Source organism: Lygodium microphyllum, chromosome 4 (assembly GCF_053477565.2).
Source record: "Lygodium microphyllum isolate KBCC chromosome 4, Lygodium_microphyllum_v1.1.10, whole genome shotgun sequence".
NCBI lineage: Eukaryota > Viridiplantae > Streptophyta > Polypodiopsida > Schizaeales > Lygodiaceae > Lygodium > Lygodium microphyllum.
In genome coordinates, this window is record NC_141138.1 from 111,619,117 (window position 1) to 111,633,984 (window position 14,868).

General features: G+C 39.6%; 1 pseudogene; it reads left to right on the top strand.

Annotated features, from left to right (window-relative positions):
• Positions 1 to 232: 232 nt before the first annotated feature.
• Positions 233 to 2,716, top strand: LOC148037477 (vesicle-associated protein 4-1 pseudogene; annotated as a pseudogene).
• The last annotated feature ends 12,152 nt before the right edge of the window (positions 2,717 to 14,868 follow it).

Sequence of the window (14,868 nt, forward strand, 5' to 3'; positions counted from 1 at the left end):
TCTCTAAAACCCAAGACTTATCAAACCCCATTCTTTTCTCTCTCTCCTTACCTTGAATCTCTCACTCCTCTTCTGCTCTAAACCTTGGTGGTAGACCTTCGACCCGCAACATGATGACAACACCTAATTGAACTCTAACGCCTCTCGGAGACTCGTCTTCTAGCCACTCATGCGCTCATATGTGAGAAGGCACAACACAAGAGCTGGTTTGACAAGCACGTTAAGCAGCGCGATGTCGTATTGCTGCGCATTCGAGGTGTGAAAACCACCCAAAAGTTGTGTGTGTGATTTGATACTTTGTACATACTTAGTCGTTATGTTTGCACTTTTTTTTCTGCGTGGGTAACATAGTGGAGAAGGGTTTGGAGCAAGAGGAACTTATTTGTAATGTTTTAGTTGACATGTATGAGAAATGGGGGTTGGTTTCAGATGCATAAGAAGTGTTCATTAAGATGTCAGCTCAAGATGTTGTATCCTGGACGACACTGATTGTAGGATATGCAGAACATTGACCTTTCCATGAGGCATTAGAATGTTTCAGACGGATGAAACTCGATGGTATTTCTCCGAATGCTTTCACGTTTGCCTCTGTGTTGAAGGCATGTGGTAACATGGGAGCCATTGACAAAGGTGAAAATTTACTTTTGGACATGGCAAGAGTGGATTGGAAATAGATGCATCTATTGGAAGTAGCATAATTGAGATGTATGCCAAGTTACAGATGAAGCCAAAGGCTCAAGTGAATAGCTAAAAGATTTGGTTTTGGCCTGTGAGAATACAACTGGAGCTCTTGGTGCTCTTCTGTCATACACTAAACTGCTAGTAGCTGATGACTCAAATCATGGCAAGTTCGCCTTAGAAGCATACAGTTTAGACATGTTTATGTGGCTTGATGCTGCAGTCCTGCAGGCACGTCTCCAAGAACAGCATGCAGATTACAAGGCAGAGAAGAAACGAGCCCAGCAGCTTGCTAGAAGGGTTCTAGAACTTGAACAGAAACTGAAATCTGAAGTTCAATTGAGAAAAAGGGCAGAAGGTGAAACTCTAGGAATCTCATTGAATTGTGAAAGTGAATGAATAAATTCAAATGCATAAAAACCAGAGATCATTTGTGAAGGATTAAGGGAGGATATTCATATGATTTCAAAGCCCTTGTCTGGAGAAACCTCTGCAATTTCAATTGGACATGAAGATTGTTATTATGGCTATGGTGCAGATGTCTTAAAAGGGAATGAAGACGGGACACAAAATACATGGCTTTATCCAAACTTCCATTCTGAAGCTCTTTGGAAAAAAAGCACTACCAAATGTCACAACAGGAGTGTAGTGCTGGACACCACATGGACCTGAATACATTGGAGCATTATCCAATAGAGAGTTACCCAACAGAACTTCAGCCAGGAAATTGATTCAATGCACATTCAGGTAGAGCACAGATAATCTTGCAGTCAATTGGCCTCATGAATTTGGACAGCAAAGAAGCCTTGACTGGAAGAAAAACGTGAAATATGATGGTTTGGTACATCCTCCACATCATTGTCCACCAGGGGAAACCATCGGAGACTTGCAGAATCAGGTGTATGATGTGGATCAAAGTGGTTTCCAAACTCTCAGGAGCAAGAAGAAGAATACTTTGCGCAATAGTACTCGAGCAAGCTCTGATCCTGAAGCTCATGAAACAGGACAGCTTAAACGGCATTGGAACGGGTTAACCTCACATGATCTAGCTGATTGGAAGCAGAACGCTATGTTAGTCTATTAAAGACTTGGGCTGCTTTTCTGATAAAAGGAAGGGGAAGCTTTTCTGAGCGCAATTCTTTTCGGAGCGCAATATATCGGGCATGGGGGAAGAAAACGCAAAGGAGGCCATCACACTGTACTGGAAAAGACGACATCATCTCGTGTCTTATGTTGTGTGGCCATAAAACTTCATTACGTTGAAGAAAACGGAGATAGAGGGAATGTTTTTCTCAGTTGACGAAGGGGGGGGATTGATTCAGCGGACAGAGACTGTTGCTCCTATTTTTTTGGGAATTCCGGTGACATATGGCAGGCCAACATGGATGTGCATCGAACAGTGTTTGTCCTGAATCCTTACGAGACAGTTTAATTGACAATTGCCTTCATCGACATATAGCAGGCCAACATGGACGTGGTGCAGAGACGCCATGATCACAAACACCTATCTGAACTGAAGTCTGCAATTCAGGCATTCACCTACAGCAACACAACAATTCTAGTGATTCAGCATTTGTTAGAGCTGTAGTCAGAGCTCTGTCTCTGCACAAGCGCAGGCTCAGTTTTTAAACCAGACAAGAAGCTTTACTTCCCATATGAACCAGGAAAACAGGCCACAAGTGCTGTGAGGATAAAAAATGTCAGCCGCTCACCGATTGCTTTCAAATTCCAAACAGCAGCTCCAAAGAGCTGTTTTATGCGACCTCCTAGCGGTGTTCTTTCACCTGGGAAATCTATCATTACAACGATTGTAAAAATCATCCAGCATGCTGATTGAGTGCACAGAAAGCAGATCAGAGATAAGTTTAAGATTGTCAGCTTAAAGATGGTTGACGGAGTTGAATTCTCTCCCGAAATTTTTGATGAGCAGAAGGACCTTGTAATTGTAGAACAAATCTTATGTGTTAGATTCCTCGATCCCGATTATCCTACTTCTGAACTTGAGAAGCTAAAAACTGAAATTTCTGTCTGTGGATGATAACCATTTCTGCTTCCTGAAAGATGCTATCCCGGATAGACCCAAAGTGGAAGTCTTTGGCTAACTGAAGTATGTTTCTCATAGATGGGCAGTGATTCCACTCCAACCTCTTGTATCTTCCCTTGCTGTACTCACGGCAGAAGACTGAATTTGCACAGCCCCTGGACCATTCAGTTTACTTGTTGCTGAACAACTACATTACCTCAGAAGTCAGATTGCAACTGCTACTAACATGGACCATTCAATTTACTAACATGGAAGAGAAAGATGCACCAAACATTGCTACAAGTCAGTTTGTCAGCTTATAAAGAATGCAAATGAATACATGGATCTTGTTCTTGGAAGGGAGCCTCCTTTGAAAGACATGCCTGCAACATTGATATTGCTTGAGATATTGTTCACCTCATAATTTGGAATCAAATTCCCTATGGGTTTATGGTTAAGTCTGGGAATCCATAGATCCATCTTTTGGCTGATGCTGCTGAAAATACAATGTTGAAATTTCTGTCTGTAGATGATAACCAGATTTGTATTAAAGGTTCCTATGTTGAAGGATGAATTCTATGCTCAGCTGAAACCTTGCTTTTGGTCATATCATTGCTGCATAGATGAGGTCTTGTTGGGAGTTTGGCGGATCTATTACAACATACAAATCCTCTCATCTTGCTTATATGTATGATTGATCTTCTATCCTGAAATTAGTCAAGGTCCTCTGTGGTTGCGGCATTGCTTTCACAAACCCTTCGACAGCGACTTCAAACAGGGTGACTTAGTGCTCCTATACTCAGTTAAGGGGCATAAGCAGAAAATGAAGTTTAGAGGTCTTGGACCTTTCAAAGTTTGTGCAATCAACTAAATGGGCAATGTTGAGCCTGAGACTCTAGATGGCAAGGGAATAGGCTTCTTCAATGGCAGTCGTGTCAAGAAGTACTACCCTCCCACGCATCCTTTGCATGAGCAACCAATGTTGGAACCGCTTGTCAAAGTACGAGTAGCCACAATCATTGAAATCGATGATGAGGATGAGGAAGTCGTAGAGCCCACATTCCTGCACATCATGGTCACTACCAAGTGAACATAGTCCCTCAATGCCTTGATCGACGAGGGAGCAGACTTTAATGTCTTGACTCACGATCATTGGACCCAACTTGGCAGACCACCATTACAACCCACTAATGCTAAATCAAGCCCATATGGGGGTCACTCATATGCACTTCTTGGCAAGTGTAGAGTCACCGTTTCTATCGAGTCTGAGATTGTACCAATGATATTTTACGTATTGCCAAATGCCAAAGACGCAGGCACGGAGTCACTGCTAGGGCGAACCTTCAAAAAGCAAACTCATTGCAATGTTGATTATGAGTTGTAGTGCATCCACCTTACCATAGGCAACGTTCGCATTGTTATAGCTTTAGCAAAGACTGCGCGACCTCATCACAGTTTGCAAGGCCATCGGTAGAAGTATTAACAGCCAAATCTAAGGAGGGGGATAGTGCTCGGCCACCACCCACCAATTCTCAAGAATCACTGCTCATAGTAGCAAAAGCTAAGGCCCAACATCCTAGGTTTCAATGGAAGCCTAAATAGCCACAACCGCCGCCTAGGAGTCGACGCACGCATCCTCATAAGACTCGAAACTCTAAACCTAGGAAACCAATGCATAGTCACAGAAATTGATAAATGATCAAGCAAAGATGGGTCCCTAAAGCCCTCTTGCACGCGCAAGGCTACTATGAGGGAAATGCCTGGATATGGATCCCTAAAGCCCACACGGCCAAAGGCACCACTCATACGTAGCTTGATCACCCCAAGTCCCATAGAACCTCAAAACCATAAGCTGCAATGCTTTCTAGACCCACATCTATCAAGCTCATCCACGCACATGCCCAAGAGAGTCAAACAAGCCTATCAGCCCAAACGACAAACATTGTCACATGAGTCATTACACACTAGAGCCAATCCAACTACCCTGATCCATTCTAAAGGCAGTAATCCATCAGACGTCGCTGCTACTTCCCCAACCCTAATCCAAGAGGTCCAATTGTAATCTCAAGAACACCCGCAACCACAACTATTCATTGTCAAAGGCTCTAGTGCTATCAAACCCCAACTACCAGCATGTCTTAAACCCTCCTATGAGCGAAAATCATTTTGACACTGGTCTCAGATCTAGCCAAAGATACGAGGGATGACGTGGTTGATTGCATTAGACAACTAGATGCCACTTTCAAAGAGCTAGCTCTGAGCTACGACCGCTTGGACTTAGTCATGTTGCCCGAACCGTTTGCAATCGAAGTTCATACGATGCCTAATTCTTGGGAGATGCTTGAACTTTCCTTCACAAAAGAAGCTAACTCCGCTTACTGAATTGCTCAACAGTGAGATCTCCAAAGAGCAAGCCCTCAAACAGCGCCTCATCACATCATATGATCAGTGAACCACTTCTACCATCATCACTGACCAAGAAATTGCAGAATTATCAAAACTTGCTGATACTGAATCCTCGTTCTTGAGGCATTGGTACACTCTTAGGTTGCAATGGGAAGTTGAAGGGTGCCAAGTCATGACAAATGCTAAGCAGTGCCACATAATCAAAATAGTGGAGTACGACCCCACATAAAGCTGGATCTAATCATGATGCAATTGGAAGAAGAACGAAGGGCTAGGCAAGCATTGCAAGCGCAATTGACAAAATTACAAAGAGCGTCTACCGACAAAGAAGAACCTCAAGTTGAAGATTTAATTCGACGTACCATCGACGCCACTCTTGAAGCTCAAACCATTCGCAAGGAATCAAAGATAAGTAAACGAAGTTTCAAATTCCGCACTTTCAATGGCATACAAGAAGGAAAGACTGTTTTATCATTCATTAGCCAGTTTGATGACTATTTCCATGAGGAAACCTATCCAGAAAAAGATAAAATCAAGTGTGTTACTAATCATTTGGTAGACAGAGCATCACTTTGGTGGACTGTAGTACGCAAGCGCATAGAACGTCTTGCTACTTGGGAAGATTTCAAGAAGAAGTTCATGCAGAATTTCCTACCACCGCAATTTCATGAGAAGGCTATCAAGCAATGGGATCTACTTCAACAATGGGATCGTGAGCCTATACCTCAGTATACAGAGCGTTTTTGGAATGCACTCCTACAGCTACGCATGCTTGAAGACGTACCAGAGACGACACATAAGTGGAGGTATATGTCTGGACTTCTTGGACATTACTACGCTGAAGTGAACATGTTCAAGCTTGCTACCCTTGAAGACGCCATTTCACTAGCTCACAACACTGAAGATAAGTTACGCGGTAGAGACAGACGACCACAACAATTCCAAGCCAATGGTAATCATGGATCTAAACAATTCAATTTCAATTTTAGAATATTTAATCCTGGTTGTTTCTCTTCATCATCTTTCTGCAAGAATTGGGCTAAACCACCTGCATTACCATCCAATGTCAATCCAAATCCTAAGCCTATTCCACAAGCAAATCCAAATGTACCTAGACTTCCCGCCATTGCAAATAATGTAACCAAAGCCAAGCCAATAGTATGCTATAAATGTCACCAGCCTGGACATCTCGCAGCAAATTGTCATTCAAAGAAGCCACCAGCACATATCAACTATCTTGGAGCCATGGACGAAGATGAACATGAGGATATGCCTGATTTCACTGAAGATGAGGACGACACTACTACTACTTCCGACATTTTACCAGGTATGCCTACTCCACATTTATTATTGACTATGAAATGTTTGGTGCATGGAAAGGAAAAGACTATCTTGCATGATGACGGTAGCACTCATGATTTTATTTCAGCAAAATTGGTAAAGGAATTGAAATTACAAACTGTACCTACGCATTATCACATAAAAGTGGCATTTTTAGGCACTAGGTATAATGGTACACAGGAAGTGCAAGATTTAGAGATTCAAATTGGTTCATACACTAAAAGAAGAAATTTCTTAGTTGTTCCATTACAGTCAAGTGACATTATTTTAGGAATGCCTTGGCGACACCAGCATAATCCAGATATAGATTATTTCACACACACAATGAATATTAATTTTCAAGGAAAATCTATTACATTATATGGTATGCATGCATCTAATGTTTTTCCACTGCTTTTGCATACTCAAGCTAAACGTGCATTATGCAAGAGTAGTAAATCATATCTCATTTGGGTGAATGAATTGCAAGTAAAGGAAAATCATATGCACCCTAGGCATAAGGAATTTCTTGCATATTTTAAGGACTGTTTTGCAGAAGACCTACCACCAGGTTTACCTCCTTCACGTCCAGAAGACCATAAGATTGATTTGATACCTGGCACACAACCACCTTGCAAAGCACCATATAGGCACAATCAGATAGAGCAAAAAGAAATCCAGAGTCAAGTTGAAGAATTACTAAATAGAGGTTTAATTCGACCTAACAGTTCTCCATTCGATGCACCTGTACTTTTAGTTAAGAAAAAGAATAATACCTATCGTATGTGTATTGACTACAGAGCTTTAAATAAGATCACTGTAAAGAATAGGTATCCTATACCTAGAGTTGATGACCTTATGGACAAACTGCAAGGATCTTCTATATTTAGTAAAATTGACCTTAATTCTGGATATCATCAGGTGAGGCTAGATAAATCTGACATATTTAAGACTGCATTCAGAACACAGTTTGGTCATTATGAATTCTTAGTCATGCCATTCGGATTGACTAATGCACCTGCCACTTTTAGTAGAATGATGAACCGTATCTTTCTGAAATATCAGTACTGTGTGATTGTTTTCTTTGATGATATTTTGGTGTTTAGTAAAAATGAGAAAGAGCATTATGAGCATTTGTCATTAGTTTTTCAATTATTGAAAGAAAATCAATTGTTTGCAAATCCTGAAAAGAGTGAATTCTTTAAGACAGAAATTGAGTATTTAGGTCATATTGTATCATCTGAAGGAATTAAAGTTGATCCTAAGAAAATTGATGCAATATTGCATTGGCCTGTTCCTAAAAACGTGCATGAGTTACGCTCATTCCTTGGTCTTGCTAGTTTCTATAGGAAGTTTGTACGTAATTTTTCATTACTTGCTTTACCATTAACCAAACTTCTCAAGAAAGGAATTGTTTATCAATGGACCGAAAATCAACAGAAATCCTTTGACTTACTGAAACATGCATTAACCAATGCCCCTGTTCTACAGTTGCCTGACTTTAATAGACCATTCTTTCTAGTTGTGACTGATGCTAGCAGATCAAGAATAGGAGCCGTACTAATGCAAGACAACCATCCTTGTTCCATGGTAGGCTCAGGTAGGTCGTCTTCAACCATAGGATCATCCATATGTGGTTCCGTCATCCTGTAAAACTCAAAAGACATTTCTCACTCAAAATCAGGTTAGTGGGATGAGCGTAGCTCAAATTCGGGGTTACAAGGCTATGTGTTTTTTTTTGGGTATTTCTTTCTCAATTTTCAGAAAATTTGCGATTTTTCCTTCTTCATATGCTGAAAATACTTCAGCGAACCTGCGTATGGGTAGAATACCTTGCCACAAAAAACTTTGCAGTTCGGAGTTTCTGCGCAGGAACAACCCTTCTAGGAGTTTTGAGCACTAGTCAGTTCTGACTCCAGTTGACTAGTCTAACTTGCAGAGTTGTAGACTTAGCCGACTTGCAGAGTTGCAGACTTAGCCGACTTAGTGAACTTGCAGGACTTGATCACAGTCGACTTGCAGGACTTGATTTCTGGAGTGCAGGACCCAAAGTTTGTGATTTGCTTGCCTTGTGGGACTTGATTAAGCTTAATGATTTAAGCTTAATAGCTTAAGCTTATGGAGGGGGGGTAATCGTGGAAAAACGGCGCAGTTCGTGAAGAAAGGGGCAGCCGGTTTTGTCATATCGCGTAAATTTCGGACCCCCTCTTAGACCTCGATGGCAGATTTTGAAGCTTATGAGGCTTCCCTTAAGCTTTTAAGCTATCTTACTAAGCTTTTGAAGAAGGTAGATATGGAGGATCTTACTGTACATCCACGACTTGTTTATGGAGATGAGGGAGTGGTCCTCCGCCTGTACAGCCTGGTCCTTCGCGATCTGAGAGTAGAAATAGGGGTTCTTGATTGCCAAAAGTTTGCCTGTATTGACGGTTTGCGACGAGATTGACCGTAGAGCCCGATCGTTCTAGGAGCTCTGCCTTCGCACGAGATGGGTAGCGATTGGAAGCTCTTGATCTCAGCTCCGCTCTGATACCACTAGTGCGCAGATCGGTCGCAGTATGCTCACGTAGTGAATCCCGGAAGGTCCCCAAGAATAATGAACTCTACCTTTTTGCACAAAAAACAATGTAAAAAGCATGACAAGAGCAAGAGACCAATTGGGTTCAATCTTTCCCCATGCCTTGTGTGAGCGCATCACAAAGCATGTATTTTATGTATATTTCCATCTTCATGCTCAATAATAGCCCAATTTACAAAAATATGACAAGCTTTTAGCTTTTGAGTTTGCCTTTTACAAAAATAGGAAATAAAGCTAATGGACGGTGCCCATAGAGTCTGGCACGCCCAATCTCAATGTCCAAATAGAAATAACATATCCGTGTGCATAAGCGCATACAAAATAATAATAAATAATCGATGCCTTAATAGACATGACAAAATATAGACGTGGCGCCTATCAAAATATAATCCATAGGTCGAATACTCGCTAGACTCCAATGCTTTCCTCCGCCACTGCTACTATCTCTACACATCAACTGAAGCATTCACAATTATTAGTGAAATAATACAATTAAACCGACAAAAGTGAATACCTAGCAGTCTTTAGCTACATAAATAAATCAATTGGTTAGAAATAAATCCTAACCTTAATTTATTACGAGTGCACACTCTAAACTCATAAACATTTATTAATTTAGTATGCATTTTGTGGAATCACCCGCTATGGAATCACCCATGTACACACTAAATTAATGAAGTGCCTGAAAAGGACAGGCGTCCCCATCAACTTCTCGGACAAAGAATCCACTTTGTGTATGAGCCCTGGTCATCTAAGTTTACGGAATCCACCGTAAAACCTCACGGAATCCACCGTGGAATATGCCTCCTGGCATCACTATCCATTTTCTAGGGCATTTGCATATGTCAAGAGATGTGATGTATGTCAAAGATATGATAAAAGGGGGAATAGGAAGCATCTGTCAACTCCTATTATGGATATACTACCATTCAAGAACTGGGGCATCGGTTTCATAGGTCCTATTACCCCATCATCCTCTGCACAGAAGAGGTATATCATAGTGGCACAATTGATTATTTTACAAAGTGGTCAGAAGTACGAGTGGCAAGAAAGGACGATGCAAAGGAGACTACTCGCTTCTTGCTTGAGCAGATTATCTACCGATTTGGTCCCCCCAAAGGAGTTAGTATCAGACATCGGGACTCATTTTCTAAATAAGGTAATTAAAAGCCTAACTGAAGCATGGTAGACTAAACACAATTAAAAAACACATTATAATCCACATGCAAATAGGTAGGTTGAAAGTACCAATGAATAGCTTGTGGGTATTCTATCGAAGATAGTATCATAGAAGAAACAAGATTGGCATAAGAAGCTATAGGTGCATATGTGGGCATATAATAAGATCTTTAAGTGAGCTATCGACCAGACCCCATTCAAGTTAGTTTATGACGAGGAGTGCATACTACCCCTAGAGATTGAGTTCCAACTATAAGATTTGCAATTAACCATTCTTTAGGGAATGAAGATGCACTCTTTGAGCGCTTACAACTTTAGCATGCCTCGATGAGCTCAAATTGTAGAGTTTGTTACATCAAGAGATAGTTAAGCATCGAATAAAGCAACTTTATGATTTAAAATCAAATAAGTATACCTTCAAGAAATGGCACTTAGTTTTATACTATGATGCATGTAGGGAGTTGTTTCTTGGGAAACTAGAGCCTAAGTGGGATGGTCCCTACAAATTAGTTAGAATTGGAAAAAATAAATCCACAGCATTACTAGCAGATTTGCAAGGAGTGGAGTTTAAATATAAGGTTAATCTAAATAAGATTAAACCTTATTATCTTTAGGCATACTAATGAGATAGTTGTCTTGCATGTCAAGGTTGGACTGATTTGAAACCTACAAGAGAGGCTAAAGGTTGGTTGATGGGGTGACTAATTCCCTACTTAGAACACCCATACTACTTGGAACAAAGATACCATCAAGGAACACTAGTTTGGTGGAACAAAGGTTATAAAGTGATTGAGTAAGAGGATAAGACATTTGTTTGGGAGATCAAAGTCTTTTTCCATCACTGCTTAAGGATTTTGACAAGCATCCATGTTGGATTCAATGAAGAAGTGAGATAGAGCCTTTGGTTCATCCTTTGAATATGTTGAATTTTAACTACCATAGTTACAACGAATAAAGGAGCTGATGATGGCCGAATGTGTGAACCCTTTATGAATATATACATTATATTTTGATGGAACATCTAAGGGTCCCAATAAGAAAGGGAGTATTGGGTTAGTCATTAAAGATCCCCGATGCTAAATCATGATGAAATTATCTACCTACCTTGAGGCATGATTTACTAATAATATGGCAGAATATAAAGCCTTGATCATGGGGTTGAATATTGCTAAGAAAGATGGTATTCGCCAATTACTCGTAAAAGGGGATTCTGAGTTGGTTTTGAATCAATTGAATGGGATGTACACAATATGGAATCCCATTCTTCATATGTATCATCGTGTTGCTATGAATCTAATCAATGAGTTTGAGAGAGTGTCTCTTTAGTTGGTTCTATGATATTGGAATCAGTTTGCCAATTCATTAGCAAACTATGCTTATAAAGAATATCTCTTTTTCAATTGTGGTCCTGATTTAGATATCTTCATTGATGATGAGACAAGACCTGGTTAATTATGAGGACTTTTATTAGAACATGCTTTATATTGCAAGTGATGGTTAGTATGGATAATACAAAGAGTAGCCGAGACCCATTTACCATTGCTATCTTGGACCCATAGGGTGGTCAGACAACATTTTATGTGTACACCTCTTATTGTATATGCAGGAGGTATGGGTCATAATTTGATGCATCTAGTTTAGGGCTAGGAGCCCCCTTTTCTCCTTGGAAATGGAGCATCTTGTTGTATGTTAGTACCACTTCAAGGAGGGATGTGTATAAGCTGTATTGGTTTTTTTTACAGTAGGCCAAGAGGGCCGATTTTTTTGGATGCACAATGTTATATTTCATTAGGCCAAGAGGAGGGCCATGTATCTATTTGGTGTAGGTACTTTTAATGGTTTTTTATTTTAGTGTTGTACTAAAGAGGTCTAGCAGAGTAACTGGAGGGAGCTTTGCTATGCGATATCTTCTTGTGGCCATTCTAGGTGGTATCATTGTCTTTCTAAGTTTTTTCCCTTAAGCTGAATGGTTATGTATATTTGTGGGGATTTTTCTTTCTTTTGTTGGGAACTAGCAATCAATGCATGAAGTCCCTAGAATAGGTCAAGTATGCTTGGCGAGAGGTCCAAGTAGTTCTCAGTCTTTTGTAAAGATACTGTCGAGCACTCTACGAATCATTTTAGAAGACAATCCTAGTGACCTTGTTTTGCTAGCTTGCTAGGCATTTGTTTTTAGAAGTTTATGCTAGTTGTGAGGCAACTAGACCACCTTACTAAATAAAGGAAAGAGAAGGAAAAATACATATATTTGATGACTATAATATATAGAGGTGTGTAAAAAGGGATTCTAATCCCTGAACAAAAGAAAAAGAAAATACAAGAAAAAAGAATCAAAGAAAAAATACTCATCACCTTGCGAAGGTTTGGTAGGTTTTTGGGGACGAGTCAAAGACCCAAGGCCGATGACTTGTCTTCTTGGGGTGATGTCTAGCAAAAAGAAAAAAAAAGATAGTTGGAGTAAAAATAAAAGTGAGTGGAAGAAAAGGGATTTAGTGTTGCCTTGAGAGGGCTTTGATAGGTTCTTGGGTACCAAGATAGGACATGAGGACAATGCCATGTTCTCCTTGGGTCACTATGCTCAGGTCCCTCCTTTTTACATGCCCAAGTATCAAGTCCTAAAGTATTAAAAAGGAGATGAATTAAAAGTTGTTAGAAACGAAAAACCAGGCTATAAGAGTCCTCACCTAGTAGGAGTTATTGGTCCAGTTATCCTAGGGTAGGTAGTCAATTTAGACCACAGTTAGGATGACTTCTTTGGATAGTCCTTTTCAACACGTTCCCCTGTGGATCTTCATACCTTGATTTGGTCATGGGGTAGGGTAAGAGCCGTGTTTGTATTTTGATGTGCATTCTTCTTTGAAGCAGCTTGATGCTCTTAATAATTTCTTAATGTGTAGATTAGTTCATGGATTTGATGGGCTGAGTCACCCTATCCCATGGTTAGCAATGAGAGCGGAATTTAGACATCAAGAAAATGCTAGGTAAGTGCCAAATGATGAGAATCTAAGGAGGAATTCAAAGCTCAATGGAAGTGGAAAATGTAAATCCGATAATTTTAAGTGGTCGTGGAAGATAGGAATTCAAATAACTGGCCTTTGCAGTGGTTGTGGATTTTTCATATTTTTTCTAGGTGCTAGATCGAAGCAAAACAAGTTTCCAGCATGTCCTGACTTCAAGAGAGGCGCGTAGAATTTTTCAGACATGAAATCGGGTAGTACTGGACGAGGGAGGAATTCGAGGTACTTGATAGGTCAAATAGTGGCCAAGATTGGAAAAGGCATGGCATTTAGGGCCATTGAACCAAAAAATTTAATGATTGAGGGGGGGACTACTTTTTTGGGCATAGTCTACAAACGATGCCATTATGGCGATTTCATGAAGAAGGGAGTTAGGGGCTGATAAACAACCCATGGATTTAAAGATGTACGCCCGATCCTCCAATTTTTTGCTCTCTATTACCGGTCTTCGCGAGAGGAATAGTGGCTTGAAGAGGAAATGCCAACTTTAGTCTTTCTCTCTTCTCTCTCTCTTTCTCCTCCAAAAGACCATTCATGTGAGCAAGAGAAAGAGAAGAAGGGGATGAAGAATGCTTGTCTGATTGATGCAAGATTGAGAGGATATTGAGAATTATATCAAGTTCTGTGTAGAGATTAATGGTGGTTCCGATGGTTGTCCACGCATTCAATTTTCATGACCTGAAATATGCAATTTAGCAGTATGTCCATTTTATAAAGAAAATTTTCTTGTTTTGACAGTTTATGATCCAAATGATGTGCATATAGTATGAAAAATTATATGAATCTTATTTTATATATCTTTGAGGTCTGAGTGATAATATGCAGATCTCGTAATTAAATATGATCATTATTAATAATTTAAAGGGCAAAATGCAGTATTTAAGTTTAAAAAAAGAGTTTTTTTAATTTCAGAAGTAAAAATCTTAATATTATATTGAATACGATAAAAGATAGTAGTGAATCTCAGTAATCCTAATCAGATTCAATTAAAAATCAAAAAATAGTAATAATTATTAATAAATAAATTTAAAAATCAAGAAATTTAGATTTTAAATAAAAAATTTAGATTTTATACACTAAAAAAGTACAAAAATTACAAATGTATTTGTCAATGTATGGTGGGACTAAGGCATAAGGTTTATTAGCTTGAGCTTAGTCCCATTTCCATGTTATAGTGCATGATTTATTGATTTTTAGATAAGTAAGTGACATGAAAACATTCGGTACATCTAGCATCACAAGCATAACATTGAACAGTAGGGAGAGAGTGGGATTTACGAGTGTTGTCATGCTACACGGACACAGTGTGAAAAACTCTAGAGTGCATTGTCATTCGGCTTTCTTATTTATCTAGAGAGTCAATGCCATATTATTCATTAGTCATGTTAGTGTTCGTAGTGTGGATGGTTCAAAAATACTAGATTTTTAGATAAGTTTAGCCTATTTTTTATATTTTTGATATTAATTCTTGTAAATCCAAAAGCTGTAGACAACTTCTAAAATAGGATGACATGTAAAAAAAAGAAAAAGCAAGTGCCTTTCAGTCACTTTTGGAAAATTTTATGGAAAAAGAAGGATTGGTGAAATCGCACGATGCGCAATCACAGTTTACAAGCAACAAATAGCACTCCAAACTGGAAGAAGAAGAAGGAGTGATTTGGGAGAAT